Here is a 16,378-nt window from a genome sequence, read left to right as displayed (position 1 = left end):
ACACAAAAATACATATCCATGACCATGAAAACTGAAGAATTTTAAACTTGCTAAGCAGGAATACACTGGGAAGCATTTCCATGAAAATAGATTTTAAAGCTTTTTTTTTTGAGGGGAATTCTAGAGCACATTTAAAAAAACAAAACACTATCCTATGACAGGTGCAAGTTTGGGAGAGCAAAGGAAAGCAAATAGAAGTAATGTGACTTAAATTAATCAATACTTTAATTCTGTGAAGGAAGCTGAAACCTTATTTATTGGTGAGTCTGGAGTAAATTCATTTATTCAGCTATTCATTCAATACTCATTCAATACCTGTGCCCTTAGCACATGACACACACTTTGTAAGTGTTCTGGAGGTCGCTTTGACCAAGATAAACAAGATTTCTGTTCTTGTATAACTTGTCTTCTAGTAAGGGAGTCAACAGACAGTGTGGCCCATCCCTGCTATCTTTGTGGCCTAGGGTGGCTGTTGATCTTCAGCTTTTGTATATTCGTTCCAGAGAGCAGGATGGAGGACAGGAAGAAGAAGGATTTTCTGGAAGTTCCACATAGCACAGTGCTTACAAATTATTGGCTTAAAGGTTAGTCATATGGCCATACCTAGCTGCACGGGAGACTAAAAGAAAAACCATGATCATCACAATGATTGATGACTACGGTGTGTTCTTTGTGCACCACGCATGGTGCATTGCCTCCTTTAGGCCACATAGCAGCCCCGAGGAATGGGCATCAGAGGAGACAGAGGCACAGAAAGGGCAAGTGACTTGCTCAGGGTCACATGGCTAGAAACAGCAGAACCTAGGTCCCGACCTAGATCCGTGTGGCTGTCCTATCTTCCTCCCAGCTCAGCTCCTTTCCAACTGCATGAGGATTGCATGCCCTCAACTATGAAATGGGGATAACAACTGTGCCTGCCCCATGGGGATATTGTGCAGATTAAGGAAGCCAGTCCAGTTTCATGATTTTTGAATGGAATCCGGCACATGGTGAATTTTTGGCAAATGGCACCGCCATCATCAAAACCGTCATCACCATTATTACAAGTCCCAGCTGGAAGCCAAATAAGTGATCATCCAGTCCAGTGCCCTTGTTGTACAGATGGGGAAACTGAGGCCTGAACTGGGGTCAGTGGATCACTGTTGGTAATTAGCAAAGGAGGAACAGAGATCTTCACGAGGCTGAGGCCTGCCATCTCCAGCCTCCCAACACCCCCATGAGCGCAGCCCCAGTGGTGGTCTCAGATGGCACTAACCAGCTTCGTACCACCAGCTGCCCAGGGTAAAGTGGATGAGCCACAGCACTGAGAGCTCTGACAGGTGCAGCTGGCTGCTTTGCATGGGGAATTTGCCCTGCTCGATGTGGGAGACCCCTCGGGCAAGCCAGATGCCAACCCCCCCTTCCATGGATTCTTCCCACTTCCCAGCCACCCTGTCACACTGAGGGCCATCACTGTCCCCTTGGACATGGCCTCAGAACCCCCTGGGAATTAGCCAAGGCCCGGGCTGGAGAGTCTGGGCGTCATAAGTCCAGCTCGGCCCCAGATGGAAGCTCAGCTTCCACATGCCTCTTTACCCAATTAGAAGTGGGCACTACTCAAGCAGGGTCCCAACCTGCATGCAGAGACCCAAACCCCACTCCTGGGAGCATGTAACCCTATCCCGATAGGAGAGTGGGGGTTAACACTCACCCACAGAGTCCCATCACCACTTTTGTTCCCAGAGTGCCCCAGTTCCAAGATGCCCACTTATCAAAAGACCCTCTATTGATACAGAGGATGTGGTTTTTAGGTCCAATCCTGGGTTTTCTTTTGTTCTGTTTGGCCCATGGATCGGCAGGTAACTGCAGTTTCTTGCTGTTGGCACTGGCTTGGGATAAATCTGTCCTCATCCAGCCACTGGTAGCTACAGGGCAGTTAGGAAAACTGGACTCTGAGCAAGTCCCACTGGGAGGACCCAAGGCGGACGGGTTTTGGAGACCTTGCTCCTAAGGACCTGCCTTAGAGCTGAACCAGTTGAAGACCTGAATCAATGTATCCCCCCAATTCAGTCAGGGTCCAAGCACAGAAACAGAAACACCAGGGCATATAGATTAAGAGATTTGTCTCAGGTGTTGAACTTATGTCATTGTGGAAACTACTTAAGAAGTTTCAGGCAGGGTGTGGTGGCTCACACCTGTAATCCCAGCACTTTGGTAGGCCAACGTGGGTGGATCACTTGAGCACATGAGGCAAAACCCTGTCTCCACAAAATATACAAAAATTAGCCAGGTGTGGTGCATGTGCCTGTAATCCCAGCACTTTGGGAGGCCAAGGCAGGAGGATCACTTGAGGCCAGGAGTTTGAGACCGGCCTGAACTACATGGTGAGACCTCCCTCCAACCTCTATTTTTTTAATTAATACAAATTAAATTAATACAAAAGCTCCCATTTAAGGGGGACTTATAGGTGCCAGGCACTGTACATTAGTTCTACAATTTAATCTCTACAGCAACCTTGCAAGAAGGCACAACCAACCTATGTTAGTCTGTCTTGTGCTGCTTTAACAGAATACCTTGGTAATTTATAATAAACAGAAATGTATTTGGCTCACGGTTCTTGAAGTCCAGAGTCCAAGGGTATGGTGCCAATATCTGCTCGGCATCTGGTGGGGGCCTCCTTGCATCTTCCCATGGCAGAAAGGGAGAGAGTGAGAGAGAGCGCAAGAGATCTAACACACAGCCTCAAGCCCTTCCGTGACTGACATTAATCCACTCATGAGAGTAGAGACTTCATGACCCAAACACCTCCCATTAGGCCCCACCTCCTAACACTGTTGCAGTGGGGACTGCCAACATGTGCTTCCTGGGGGTGCATTCGAACCATAGCAAGTCCCATTTTTCAGATTGGAAACTGAAGTCCCACAGCTGAAGATCTGAGCCCAGGTGGAGCTGAGAGCCTGGGCCTTTTCTCTTCTCCTCTCTTCTCTTCTCTTCTCTTCTCTTCTCTTCTCTTCTCTTCTCTTCTCTTCTTTCTCTTCTTTCTCTTCTCTTCTCTTCTCTTTTCTCTGCTTTCTCTTCTTTTCTCTTTTCGACAGAGTCTCGCTGTGTTGCCAAGGCTGGAGTGGACGGGCATGATCTCAGCTCACTGCAACCTCTGCCACCCAGCTTCAAGTAATCCTCCTGCCTCAGCCCCCCTAGTAGTTGGGATTACAGGCACGCACCACCATCCCCAGCTGATTTTTGTGTTTTTAGTAGAGACGGGTTTCACCATGTTGGCCAGGCTGGTCTGGAACTCCTGACCTCAGGTGATCCACCTGCCTCAGCCTCCCAAAGTGCTGGGATTACAGGTGTGAGCCACCATGCCCATCTGAGAGCCTGGGCTTTTTCGATGCATCGGCGGAGGCTAGTTCAGCACAGGGGTACCTGAGAGAGCAGAGCTCTTCAAGAGGGAGCCTGTGGTGTACAGCCAGGAGGGGCTGAGCAGGAATTTGCTACTGGGAAAACCAGAAATGGTGCACTGAGGACATCTGCAGCAAGGAGAGCTGGAGGCAAAGGCTGGGATCCCTGGCAAGCTCTAGGCCTCTCTGCCCTGGGGCTTGTGCCAGGCCTGGGCTGGGTGGGAGGGATGGGAAGCTGCCTGCCCTCAGCAAGCAGGTGGAGGCTGGTGTTCCTGAGGCTGTGGACAAAGCCACCTCCTGCCTCCTTTTAGAAAGGCTCTGCGGCAACTTTTAGAGATTTGCAGGATGAAAACAACAAAAACCAGCAAGCAAACAGAGACTGGAGTAGAGGAATAGTAATCACAGAGGAACAAGAGCGCGGAAAGGCTGGGAATGTATATAGAAAGGCATAGCGGCCCCTGTGAAAGGATGGCATTTGAAGGGAACGGTGGCGGTTAGTGGCACCTGTGCGCACTCTAGTGGGCACAGAGGGAAAGAATACTTTATTTGTTCATGTATTTATGCACCCATTCATTGTGGAGGGAGGATGGGAAGGACTTTGCTCTGAGATTCTGAGTATCAGAAAGGGGAAGAGACTTGCTGAGGGTCACAGAATGCCAGTGGTAGGGGTCACAGTGGGTCATTTCACGAGACTGCACGAACTCTCAACCTTCCTGGCATTGGATGAAACCTCATGAGGCAGGTAAGTGTGAGTGGAGAAGAAAGCATGGGGCCTGCCGTCATCAGCCCTGGCCTTGACTCCCCACTCGGCCCATTGCTGCTATGGGAAGCTGGGAAAGTCCCTCAACATTTCAGGACTTCAGTGGCCTCATCTGTAAAATGGGGTTATCTTAGCATCTACCTATTGAGAACGGTGAGAGTTAAATGAAGCGTTGGATGTCAAGGGCATACAACGATGCTTGGCCCATGGTAGGTGCACAGCTCTCAGAGGAGAGAAACTGAGGCCCAAAGAACTGGCCAGGCCGGGTGCAGTGGCTCACGCCTGTAGTCCCAGCACTTTGGGAGGCCGAGGTGGGCAGATCACCTGAGGTCAGAGGTTCGAGACCAGCCTGGCCAACATGGTGAAACCCTTTCTCTACTAAAATACAAAAATTAGCCAGGCATGGTGGTGGGTGCCTGTAATCCCAGCTACTCGGGAGGCTGAGGCAGGAGAATGGCTTGAACCCAGGAGGTGGAGGTTGCAGTGAGCCAAGACCGCGCCACTGCACTCCAGCCTGGACGACAGAGTGAGACTCCATCTCAAAACAAAACAAAATAAAAACAACAACAAACAAAATTAGCCAGGAGTGGTGGCACAGGCCTGTAATCCTAGCTACTCGGGAGGCTGAGGCAAGAGAATCACTTGAACTCGGGAGGTGGAGCTTGCAGCGACAAAAGCGAAACTCTGTCTCAAAAACAAAGAACTGGACAGCCCTGTCTCCACCAGCCAGCTCAAATGGGGCAGGGCATAAAAAGACTGGGGCTTGGGGAAAAGTTTTAAAATGTCCTGGCTGGGCACAGGGGCACATACCTATAATCCCAGAATTTTGGAGGCCGAAGCAGGAGGATCGCTTGAGGCCAGGAGTTTGAGACCAGCCTGGGCAACATAGTGAGACCTCATCTCTAAAATAGATAAAAATAGGCTGGGCGTGGTGGCTCATGCCTATAATCCCAGTACTTTGGGAGGCCAAGGTGGGCAGATCATTTAAGGTCAGGAGTTCTGAGACTAGCCTGGCCAACGTGGTGAAACCCCATCTTTACTAAAAACACAAAAATTAGTTGGGCGTGGTAGGCAGATTGGGCAAAAAGAGTGAGACTCTGTCTCAAAATAAATAAATAAACAAAAATAAAAACTAGCCAGGAGGTAGTATTATTGTCAGCAAGTATGTATTTCTTGGGAGGAAGCCAGCACCCTCTCTCTCTCTCTCTCTCTCCAGGTGGGCTTGGCTATCATTGGCTCTGCTCCCCCCATCCTAGGGCAAGGAGCTCCTCCTGGGCCTGGGGTCTCAGAGGGCTGGGGCACCCACATGTGCCCCAGTTGTGGCGGTTCCAGTTGCAGCTGTCAGCATTTGATGGTGTGGATGACTCAGGCAGTGTGGCTAGGTGGGTTTAGTGGTGGGGGCAGAGAGGGAAGTTCCCTTAGATGCTCCCTTCCCGGCTTCTGTCACCCACCTCTGCAAGCTGTAACTATCCAGCCTTTGGCTTTGAACTGTACTTCCTCTTACTAGTATACTTTTAGCTTTCCTGCCAGATCACGCTGTGGGAGAGCAGGTCCAGGCCCTCATGGAAGTAGGGGAGGAATCAGTTCTGCCCACTGGTCTTTTCCTTATCTCTACTTGGGGACAGTCATGGAACTGTCATGGAATTGTTGGGAAAGTTTAATGAGTTAATATGCAGAAGCGCTTCACACAGTGCCTGGTTAATGGTTAACTGTTAGTAGTAGTCTCACCCTTCACAGTTCAGATTGGGTGTCACTTCCTCCAGGAAGACTTCCCTGACTTTCACAGGCTGAATTTGGTGCCTGCATCCCCTGTGCCTCCCTGGTACTTCCTACCACTCTGAGTTATAATTGTCCCTTTGTTTGTCTTTCTCCCATATTCAACAGTGAGCCCCCAAGGGGGAATTGTGCCATACCCTGTTCACTGTTGCATCCCCAGTGTTCCTGGCTCAGGTGGCAGTGACAATTATATTTTAGGTGAATGAATGAAACTCATGAGAGCTGGGGCTCTGGGACCAGGCCCTCAGCCTTGTCACTCACATGCTATTTGATTTAAGTTCTCAGGGTTGAAGTTCCCCCCAAGATGAAATGGAGCTAAAACAACCCCTTCCTCATGGGGCTGATGTCAGGAGCAAATGAGATTTTCTGCACACTACCTGCCAAGCTACGTGTTCCATAAACATTCACTGTAGTTCTGCAGTTCCTGATTAAATACATTCTACTTGGCCATGTGTGTTGGCTCATGCCTGTAATCCCAGCACTTTGGAGGTGGATCGCTTGAGGTCAGGAGTTTGAGACCAGCCTGGCCAACATGGCAAAACCCCATCTCTACTACAAATACAAAAATTAGCCAGGCATGGTGGTGTGCAAATGCAGTCCCAGCTACTCCGGAGGCTGAGGCAGGAGGATTGCTTGACCCTGGGAGGCAGAAGTTGCAGTGAACCAAGTTTGCAAAGCTGCACTCCAGCCTGAGTGACAGAGACTCTGTCTTGAAAAAAAAAAAAAAAAAAGCCAGGCGTGGTAGCTCATGCCTATAATCCCAGCACTTTGGGAGGCCGAGGCGGGCGGATCACCTGAAGTCAGGAGTTCGAGACTAGCCTGGTCAACATGGTGGAACCCCATCTCCACTATAAATACAAACATTAGCTGGGTTTGGTGGCGGGCGCCTGTAATCCCAGCGACTCGGGAGGCTAAGGCAGGAGAATTGCTTGAGCCCGGGAGGCAGAGGTTGCAGTGAGCCGAGATTGCTGCCACTCCACTCCAGCCTGGGGGACAGAGCAAGACCCCGGCTCACCAAAAACAAAACAACAACAACAACAAAAACCCTCTACTTGTCCAGGCATCCCTAGCCCCTCCAACCCAAAGGAACTTCAGTTTTAGCTCTGGACTCCCATAGCCTCCCAGTATGTCCCCTGTCACAGCATCAGTCACACTTGTGACTTGCTCCTCTGTCACCCCCTCTCCCTGCAAACTGTAGGCTGAGCAAGGGCAGGGCCTTAGCCTCACCCATCCAACTATCCAGCACCCAGCCCAGGGCCTGGCTCAAACCAGAGGCTTGGAAAATGCTTTCTGCAGGACTCAGACACCTGGCTCCCTGGCACTGGGCCGGCGGGGGCGGCCTGTGAGGTTTTCCTGCCTCGGCACAGTTCTTTTCTCTGGATTATACCCTTTCCTTCTCTCTCAGCCTATGCAACTCTGTTCTCATTCAGCAAGACAGCGCAAATGCCATCTTCCCCAGGAAGTCCTTCCTGAGCCGCCCGGTGCTGTGATCTCTCGCTCCTTGGAAATCTTAAAGCTCTGACTCCTTCAACCGCTGACTTGCCACTTGCACATAAGCTCTCCAGCTTGATACCTTTAGGTTTGTTGGTTTGTTTTGTTGGATAATTTTTCTCTTCTGATGTTACATTCCCAATGAAATTTTGTTTTCCACTGAGGTGGGTGGCATTTACCAACATCTATCATCAGAGAAGGGCAGTTTCTCCAGAAAGTTGCATATCACACATGCTGCATGGCAGATACATACACATAAAATTATTCCAGGCACACAGAGGAAAGATCGTGAGCCATCTGCAAGCCAAGGAGAGAGGCCTCAGAGGAAAGCAGCCATGCCAACACCTTGATCTTAGACTTCCAGTCTCCAGCACTGTGAGAAAATACATTCCCACCTCTCGGGTTCACGCCATTCTCCTGCCTCAGCCTCCAGAGTAGCTGGGGCTACATGCACCCGCCACCACGCTCGGCTAATTTTTTGTATTTTTTAGTAGAGATGGGGTTTCACCGTGTTAGCCAGGATGGCCTCCCTGACTACTTTTAAAAAGGATTTAAAAATGTAATAAGGTGGCCGGGCACTTTGGCTCACACCTGTAATCCCAGCACTTTGGGAGGCTGAGGTGGGCGGATCACAAGGTCAGGAGATCGAGACCATCCTGGCTAACACGGTGAAACCCCATCTCTACTAAATACAAAAAAAATTAGCTGGGCATGGTGGCAGGCGCCTGTAGTCCCAGCTACTCGGGAAGCTGAGGCAGGAGAATGGCGTGAACATGGGAGGCGGAGCTTGAAGTGAGCCAAGATCGCGCCACTGCACTCCAGCCTGGGTGACGGAGCAAGATTCCATCTCAAAAAAAATAAAATAAATAAAAAAATAAAAATGGAATAAGGTTTGTAATTTAGATAACGGTATTTTACCAACGCTAATTTCCTGGTTTTGCTATTATACTACAGATATATAAAATGTCACCATGGTGGGAAACTGGGTGAAGGGTATATGGGACTCAATTTTGGTACTAATTTTGCAATTTCCTGTAAGTCTATAATTATTTCAAAATAACAACTTTTAAAGGCTTTGAGGCTGATTAAACATATAAAATTATATTAAATATAAAAACAGTAATATTTATATTAGGACGTACAGACTTAGCTGTGCAAGCTTATTTATTAACAACTTTTTGATAATATTTAAAAAGATTGATAACAACCTCAGGGGATTGTTTTTGAGATTAGCAGTACCATCCATGTAATGGAATACTATGCAGATACTGGAAAGTGCCAAGTAGAAATGTATATACTATTTTGGGAAACTTTTACCAATATTTTGGTGAGTTAAAAAATACCAACAGTGGCTTACGCCTATAATCCCATCACTTTGGGAAGCTGAGGTGGGCAGATCACTTGAGGTCAGGAGTTCAAGACCAGCCTGGCCAACATGGTGAAACCCTCGCCTCTACTAAAAATACAAAAATTAGCCGGGCATGGTGGCGCATGCTTGTAATCCCAACTACTTGGGAGGCCCAGGCAGGAGAATCGCTTGAACCTGGGAGGCAGAGGTTGCAGTGAGCCAATATCACGACACTGCACTCCAGTCCAGGCAACAGAGTGAGATCCTGTCTCAAAACAAACAAACAAACAAAAAAAATGATCTATCAAGTCTGGAAGAATATTCACCGAAATATTAAAAGTGATTGTGTTAGGTCAGTGGGATTGCAGATGGTTTTTTTCTTTTTTTTTTTTTTTGAGACGGAGTCTTGCTCTGTCACCCAGGCTGGAGTGCAGTGGTGTGATCTCGGCTCACTGCAAGCTCCGCCTCCCGGGTTCACACCATTCTCCTGCCTCAGCCTCCCGAGTAGCTGGGACTACAGGTGCTTGCCACCACGCCCGGCTAATATTTTGTGTTTTTAGTAGAGACAGGTTTCACCGTGTTAGCCAGGATGGTCTCGATCTCCTGACCTTGCGATCTGCCCGCCTCAGCCTCCCAAAGTGCTGGGATTACAGGTGTGAGCCACCACGCCCGGCCATTTTTTTTTTCTTTTTTTTGAGACAGGATCTGGATCTGTCGCCCAGGCTGGAGTGCAGTGCTGCAATTATAGCTCACTGTAACCTCAACCTCCTGGGCTCAAGCTATTCTCCTGCCTCAGGCTCCCGAGTAGCTGGGACTACAGGTATGAGCCACTGTGTCTGGCTGAAGGTCACCTGTCTTAAGAATGGAAGAGTCCAAACTAGAGCTGTAAAACTAGTTTGGACACAGGGAAACCCCTCTGTAATCCCAGCACTTTGGGAAGCCAAGGCGGGAGGATCTCTTGGGTCCATGATTTCGAGACCAGCCTGAGCAATAAAGTGAGACTCTCTACAAAAAATAAATAAATAAGTAAATAATAAATAATTAGCCAGGCGTAGTGCTGCGCGCCTGTGGTCCCAGCTGCTTGGGAGGCTGAGGTGAGAGGATCACCTGAGCCCGGGAGGCGGAGGTTGCAGTGAGCCCAGATCTTCGAGCCACTGCACTCTAGCTTGGGCAACAGAGCAAGACCCTGTTTCAAACAAACAAAAAATGAGTAACCTTGAGCAAAACCCTGCCCCTCTTAGAACCTCAGATTTGCCGTCTTTACACAGAAGATGGACTTCAAAGTCCCTACAACCTTGCCTGGCCCCCTCACGCTGAATTAGCTAGCGGGCTGGTTTCCCAAGGGCTCTGCGGGAGACTGCAGCATAGCAGCGCCGCGGCTGCCGAGGGGTTAATACAGTTGGGCTCCTCCCCTTTTCTTGCCCCGCCCCACGGGCACCACCCCCTCCAGGGTTGTACCCTTGACTCCGCCTTCAGGCCTTGCGTCCACCGGAAGTACCTGCGCGCGGGCAGCTCACTTCCGCCTGGCAGGTGACAGCCGCGGGGCTCCGAGCCGCCGGCAGCCCGGACGCACCGTGAGAGCGAGACGTGGAGGCCGCGGACATTTTGGTGCCAAGCCGAACCGAGCCGTGGCGCCGGGAGCTGTTGGAACCTGAGGGTGAGGAAGCGGGGACCCGAGCGAGCCAGGAGAAGAAGTGGGGCGAGGAGTCAGGGGTCCTAGGTGAGGGGTTTGCGGGGTCAGAGGTCATGAAGAGGACGCGGCGCTGCAGGGGCGCAAGCGGCGTCCCCAGCCAGAGGAGGAGGAAGGGCTGAGGGTTCGTTCATTCATTCGCGTCCGCTTGGCCGCCGGCCTGTTCCTCGGCCACCCCAGAACCGCAGCACCTCCTGGGGCTTCCGCCCGGAGAGACAGGATTTAGGCCCCAAGGAATTCCCCACTGGCCGGAGGGAAAACTCTTCGGGCTCTGGTTTCCTCTTTCAGACTCACCCCCATGGCCATCCTGAGGCCTCCTCGTTGTTCAGGGCGTTATCTCTTTGCCAAGGTTGAAAAAGAAGAAAGAAGAAAAAATTAGAAAACGGTCCCGTGCTGCCCGCCTCTGGCTAGGCACTGGCTTGGTCTTGTCTGTTGGAGCCTCTAAAACAAGTTAACTGAACGGGGACACCGGTGATAATGCTGCAAAATAACGAGGGAGATGCTTGCTAGTGGCTATCGAGTCCCTTCTGTGTACCGGGCACTGTGCTAAGCACTTTCCTTACAATGACACATTTAAACTTCACAGCAACCTTTGTGGGGATTAAATATCCCTATTTTATCGATGAGGACACTGAGGCACAGAGAGGTTAAATCCCGCATGTAAGGTCATTCGGGTAGTAGAGGCAAGGCCAGGTTTCCTGCCCAGGCTTTCAGAGACCTGCAAAGTACAGAGACAAAGGAAAGACTGGAGTAAGGTTGGGGTGTAGGGGATATTTAAGACTTTTAGCCAGACATGATGGCTCACGCCTGTAATCCCAGCACTTTGAGAAGCTGAGGCGGGTGGATCGTGAGGTCAGGGGTTCAAGACCAGCCTGACCAACATGGTGAAACCCTGTTTCCACTAAAAATACAAAAATTAGCCAGACGTGGTGGCGCATGCCTGTAATCTCAGCTACTTGGTAGGCTGAGGCTGGAGAATCGCTTGAACCCAGGAGGCGGAGGTTGCAGTGAGCCGAGATCGTGCCACTGCACTGCAGCTTGGGCCACAGAGTGAGACTCCGTCTCAAAAAAAAAAAAGATTTTTAGCTGCCGTTGTATTTATTTGGATTTATGTCACGATGTAGCCTTATTGCTTTTTATCTGATCTTCATAAGGGGCATTCGATTTACTTTCTTTAGGACAAAACAATCCTACAGGCTGTTGCTATTAGTGATACCTTTCAGGGCAAGAGTCTAAGATTTTCCTGACTTTTGGAAACAGTGAGACACAAAACAGGCTATCCGTGAAAGCTATTTGAAGATTATCGAGAACTTCTCTTCAGAGTGGTTGAGCTGCATTCCTTTTGGTCTAAAAAGAGAGGAACCACGTGACCTCTAGGGGATCTTTTGGTCCTAGGCTCTGGAAGAAGGTACCCAGAGGAAGAATATTTGCCTTTCTGAGAAATATGCAGGCCCCATGGCTTCTTGCCAGAGCAGAGCACATCTTACTTGGGAGGTGGTGAGATGGTTTGGTGGCTGGAGGACTAGGCTGTATGAATGAATCTTAAGCCTCATTCCATTGTGGATATTCACTTGCTTCAATTCTGCCTCAGTTTCCCTGACATCAACATGAGAAAGACCTGCCGCCTTCCTGTCTGCTCCTAGGGGTATGAACCTGTGAATGAACCCATGAGGGCTTCCACGTGATTCTGAAGAAAGCTGTATGTAAATATTACTGTAATACCTTTTATTTTTAGCTGTATGATCTATTCTCCTAGTTCCATTGAATTCACAGAAACTTAATATTGTCACCTTATATTCCCATCCTTCCAAGGGAGGATTTGAGATGAAGCAACTTGTCACAGAGGGTAGGAACATGAGCAGAGCTCAGAGCATCTGGTTTTCTGTCCTGAGTTGAGCCCACCAGTCTCCTCTGACCTCTTAGAAACTGTCATGAGGAACAGCTTCAGTAGGTCTCAAAGAGTCAGATCCCTCAGAGATTGTGTGGAGATCATCTGTTGAGTGTAGGTCAGTGGAGGCTTCACCTTGAGCTGCTTCAGGAGCCCAGAGGTATGATGGAAAGATCACCTGACTCCCAGTCAGTCAGCCCTGGGTTCAACCCCAGCTCAGCAGCTTCCTGGCAGTGTGACCTGAACTGGACGGTTGACATAGGCTGGCCCTCCTTTACCTCAGTTCTAAAATAGTACTGGCCACCCTTTCTGACTCCTCTACCCCCGGTTTGTGTGAGGGTTAGATGGGAAAATCTGTGCAGGGCCTGTGATTTTTGGGTGCTTTGACTCTAGGCAGACTGATGCCTGCTGGGGGCCTGTGTCTGAGGAAGGCTGCCAGCCTTGGCTTCTGGAGCGTTACTTCCTTCTGCAAACAGAGACCTTAGTGTACGCAGGACTTTTTCTACCCTTCTTGTTTCACTTCCTAAAAGTAGTTCAGAACAAGTTCAATTTGTTGGTCCCTCTGGCTTTGAGCTTGGGCTTGCATCTTTTTCTAGTTATCCTCTGAAACTCTTGCATGTCTTAACTACTCACTTCCCAGGAACTTCCCATGTCTGGCACCAAAGCCTGAAGTGCTGACAGTAAGCAAACATGGCTTGGGTTTTGCACTTCGCTGTGTTTCTGAAGGTTGAGGTGACATCTGTGCCTTGCAGACATTTCTTTTTCTCAACAGGTCTTTTTGCCTAAGAGAGATGTTGATCTTATCACAGCCCAGAAGTGATTTTTCTGTTCTTTATCTCTTCACATGGAGAGGAACAAATACTCCTGAGAAAAAATGTCAACAGAGCAGTTAGGGAATCCTTAAAGAAAATTCTGCTTGAAAATTCATCAGTGGCTCCTAGTTGCCCTCAGGCTAAAACTCGCATCCCTTAGCATGGCATTCAAGGCCCTTTGGACTCTGACCCCTGCCTTAGCTCTCTTTTGTTATCTCTCCTGCTCCACACTCACCTTTTCCCAAGCTCCAGTCAACCTCAGCTGCTTGCTACTTCTGCAAGCCCCAACTCTTTTTCTTTTTTCAAGACAAGATCTTGGTTTGTTACCCAGACTGTAGTACAGTGGAGCTGTCATAGCTCACTGCAGGCTCCAACTCCTGGGCTTGAACAGTCCTCCTGCCTCAGCCTCCCAAGTAGCTAGTACTACAGGCGGGTGCCACTGTGCCTGGCAAATTGTTTTTATTTTTTGTAGAGATGGAGTCTTGCTATGTTGCTCAGGCTGGTCTCAAACCCCTGGCCTCAAGCAGTCCTTCCGTCTGGGCCTCCCAAAGTGCTGGGATTACAGGCGTGAGCCACCACACCTGGCCTCCCAACTCTTTATACCTCTCTGTCTTTGCTTTGCGCCCTTCCCTCTGCCCGAACACCATTTCCTGCTCCCCCAACCTTACCTGCCTAGCTGGAGTGCTACTTGGTTCTTCCCATCTGATCATCACCCCTAGGTCTGAGCTAGATGCCCCTCCTTGATGTCCTGTGGCAAGGGTCACAGTGGATTGTGATTGTTTATTTGGCTTTCTTCTAAGTAAATAGCTCTTTTTTTTTTTTTTTTCCCAGACAGAGTCTCACTTTTTCGCCCATGCTGGAGTGCAGTGGCGCGATCTCGGCTCACTGCAACCTCCGCCCCCGGGTTCAAGCAATTCTCATGCCTTAGCCTCCAGAGTAGCTGGGATTACAGGTGCCTGCCACCATGTTTGGCTAATTTTTGTATTTTTAGTAGAGACGGGGTTTCACCATGTTGGCCAGGCTGGTCTTGAACTCCTGACCTCAAGTGACCCACCTCCCTTGGCCTCCCAAAGAACTGGGATTACAGGTTTGAGCCACCGTGCCTGGCCAGTAAATAGCTCTTAATCCTTGACGAAGACCTGCCTTAACTATATCTCCAGCACCTAGTGAGGTGTCTGGTACATAGTTGGTGCTCAGCAGGTACTGAATGAGTGAATGAATGAATATTGCATTGAATTGTTAGGATTCCTTGACTCCTAAGGGGTTCAAAGCACTTTCTAGATTATCTCTTGTCCATCCTCATGTCACCTCATAGAGACAGGGAGAAATCTGATCAGTGCTGAGACTACTTTCAAACTACAGTTGGTACCACCAGACAGCCACCAGAGTGTTTCAGGGCTTCCAGAGACCTGGGAATCTGGTACGGAGCAGGGAAGTGGTAAACTCTCTCGGTAGTAGTAATAGTGGCTAACATTTATCAGGCATTTTGTGGGCCGGGCACTGCTAAGGGCTAGGTATGTATTGACTTGTTTTAGCCTCACAAACCCCTCAGGCATGTAACATTGTAGTTCCCATTTTACAGTTGTGCTGCAGTTGTGCCTGTTTGCTTTGTAGAGCCTGGGAGAGCCCCTGTCCTACCTGCTATGGCTGCCTTCACCTACCCACTCCTTGTGTTTAGATTGTCCCCTCTTATATAGTGGAGCTGAGGAAGGACTTGGCTATGGCTCTACACTCCTATGCCTCATGCTCTCTGGGTCTTTAGCCTTGGACTTGACCTCTGACCTCCGTCAGGAAGGGAGGCTTCTCCTAGTTGTGGTATGAGTGTGGCCTAACTCTGGGTTGACCCCACAAGGCCCAGAGTTCATCAGTTACTGGGATGCCTTAGTCACTGATCCCCCAGGTTACCACCAGTTACGACAGTCCACCCTGTGGACTCGGAGCTGGAAGGTGGTAGGTTTGAAAGTCAGGTCTCAAAAGCTTTTTTTTTTTTTTGAGATGGAGTCTGGAGTGCAGTGGCGTGATCTCGGCTCACCGCAAGCTCCGCCTCCCAGGTTCACGCCATTCTCCTGCTTCAGCCTCCTGAGTAGCTGGGATTACAGGCGCCCGCCACCACTCCCGGCTAATTTTTCTATTTTTAGTAAAGACGGGGTTTCACCGTGTTAGCCAGGATGGTCTCGATTTCCTGACCTTGTGATCCGCCCACCTCGGCCTCCCAGAGTGCTGGGATTACAGGCGTGAGCCACTGCACCCGGCCCAGGTCTCAAAAGCTTTAAAACTGAACCTTCAGTGTTCATTTTCGGCATTTCAGTAGCTGAGTTCCGTAGAGGAACAGACTTGGGTGGCAGATCCTTTTTACCACACCCTCCTTACAGTTAGGATCTTAAGCCTATTGGGAGTGGAATAACACAATTTCAGTAGAGTCAGCCTTGGGTCTGCTGCTGTGGTGGTCTTCATTGCCCAATCTCCGAGTATTGGGTGGCTGGCTGCTGGGACACTGAAGACAGACACTTCCTAAGTCCAGCATTCATTCAGTATTTATTGAGGCCTGCTAATGCCTGGTGCTGGCTTATGCATGGTCAACAGGCCAGATATGGCTTCAGGCTTCAGATAAGCCCTCTAGTTGCTTACTTCATTCTAATGGGAGAGAGAGACAAAGAAGTAGAGAAAAAAATGCAATGATTAGAAAAACCAATAAGCCACGAGGGAAACAAAAGGCAGAGCATCCAGAGCTTGTTAAAATATAGGTCAGATGTCAGGACTCCTCTGCTCAAAACCCTCCAGTGGCTCCAGCTCACTCAGTAAAAGCCAGAGACCTCACGCTTGCTCATAAGGCCCTCCGCTTTCTCCTGTGACTTCCTGACCCACTGTTTCCTCATTGCTCACTCAGCCACATTCACTTCCCTTCTGTTCCTCAGACATGCCAGGCACATACTCACCTTTGCACTGGCGATCTCTTTTGCTTGGCAGGCTCTTCCACAGACAGTGTCACCTGTCACCTTCTCAAGGAGGCCTTCTATGGCCACCCTAGTTAAATTTTAACTTCCCTTCCTCCCCTCTCCCCTCCCTATCTTCCTTCCCTCCTCTTTTTTGCCTCCATAGTGTTTATCACTATCTAAGATGTTATGTATTTTACTCACTTATCTTGCTTACGGTCTCTTTCCCCCATTAGGATGTAAACTCCATGTAGGGAAGGATTTTTGTCTGTTTCTTTCACTGCTGCATTCCCAACATGTAGA

At 49.4% G+C, this 16,378-nt stretch overlaps 1 protein-coding gene across 6 annotated transcripts in view; it reads left to right on the top strand.

Annotated features, from left to right (window-relative positions):
- Positions 1-10,259: 10,259 nt before the first annotated feature.
- The window catches only part of AP1B1 (adaptor related protein complex 1 subunit beta 1), a 61,437-nt gene continuing 55,318 nt past the window's right edge, over positions 10,260-16,378 (top strand). For 4 of the 6 annotated variants that reach the window (XM_032140102.2, XM_032140100.3, XM_032140098.2 and 1 more), the window contains exon 1: positions 10,260-10,409. The gene's annotated coding sequence lies outside the window, so the exon portion shown is untranslated. Of the gene's footprint in view, positions 10,410-12,033; positions 12,146-16,378 lie in introns of all 6 variants that reach the window. The other 2 variants (XM_032140097.2, XM_058431287.1) reach the window with 2 other exon arrangements.

The sequence above is a fragment of the Hylobates moloch genome, unplaced genomic scaffold (assembly GCF_009828535.3).
Source record: "Hylobates moloch isolate HMO894 unplaced genomic scaffold, HMol_V3 SCAFFOLD_19, whole genome shotgun sequence".
NCBI classification, from domain to species: Eukaryota; Metazoa; Chordata; class Mammalia; order Primates; family Hylobatidae; genus Hylobates; species Hylobates moloch.
This window is presented reverse-complemented; position numbering and strand designations above follow the sequence as displayed.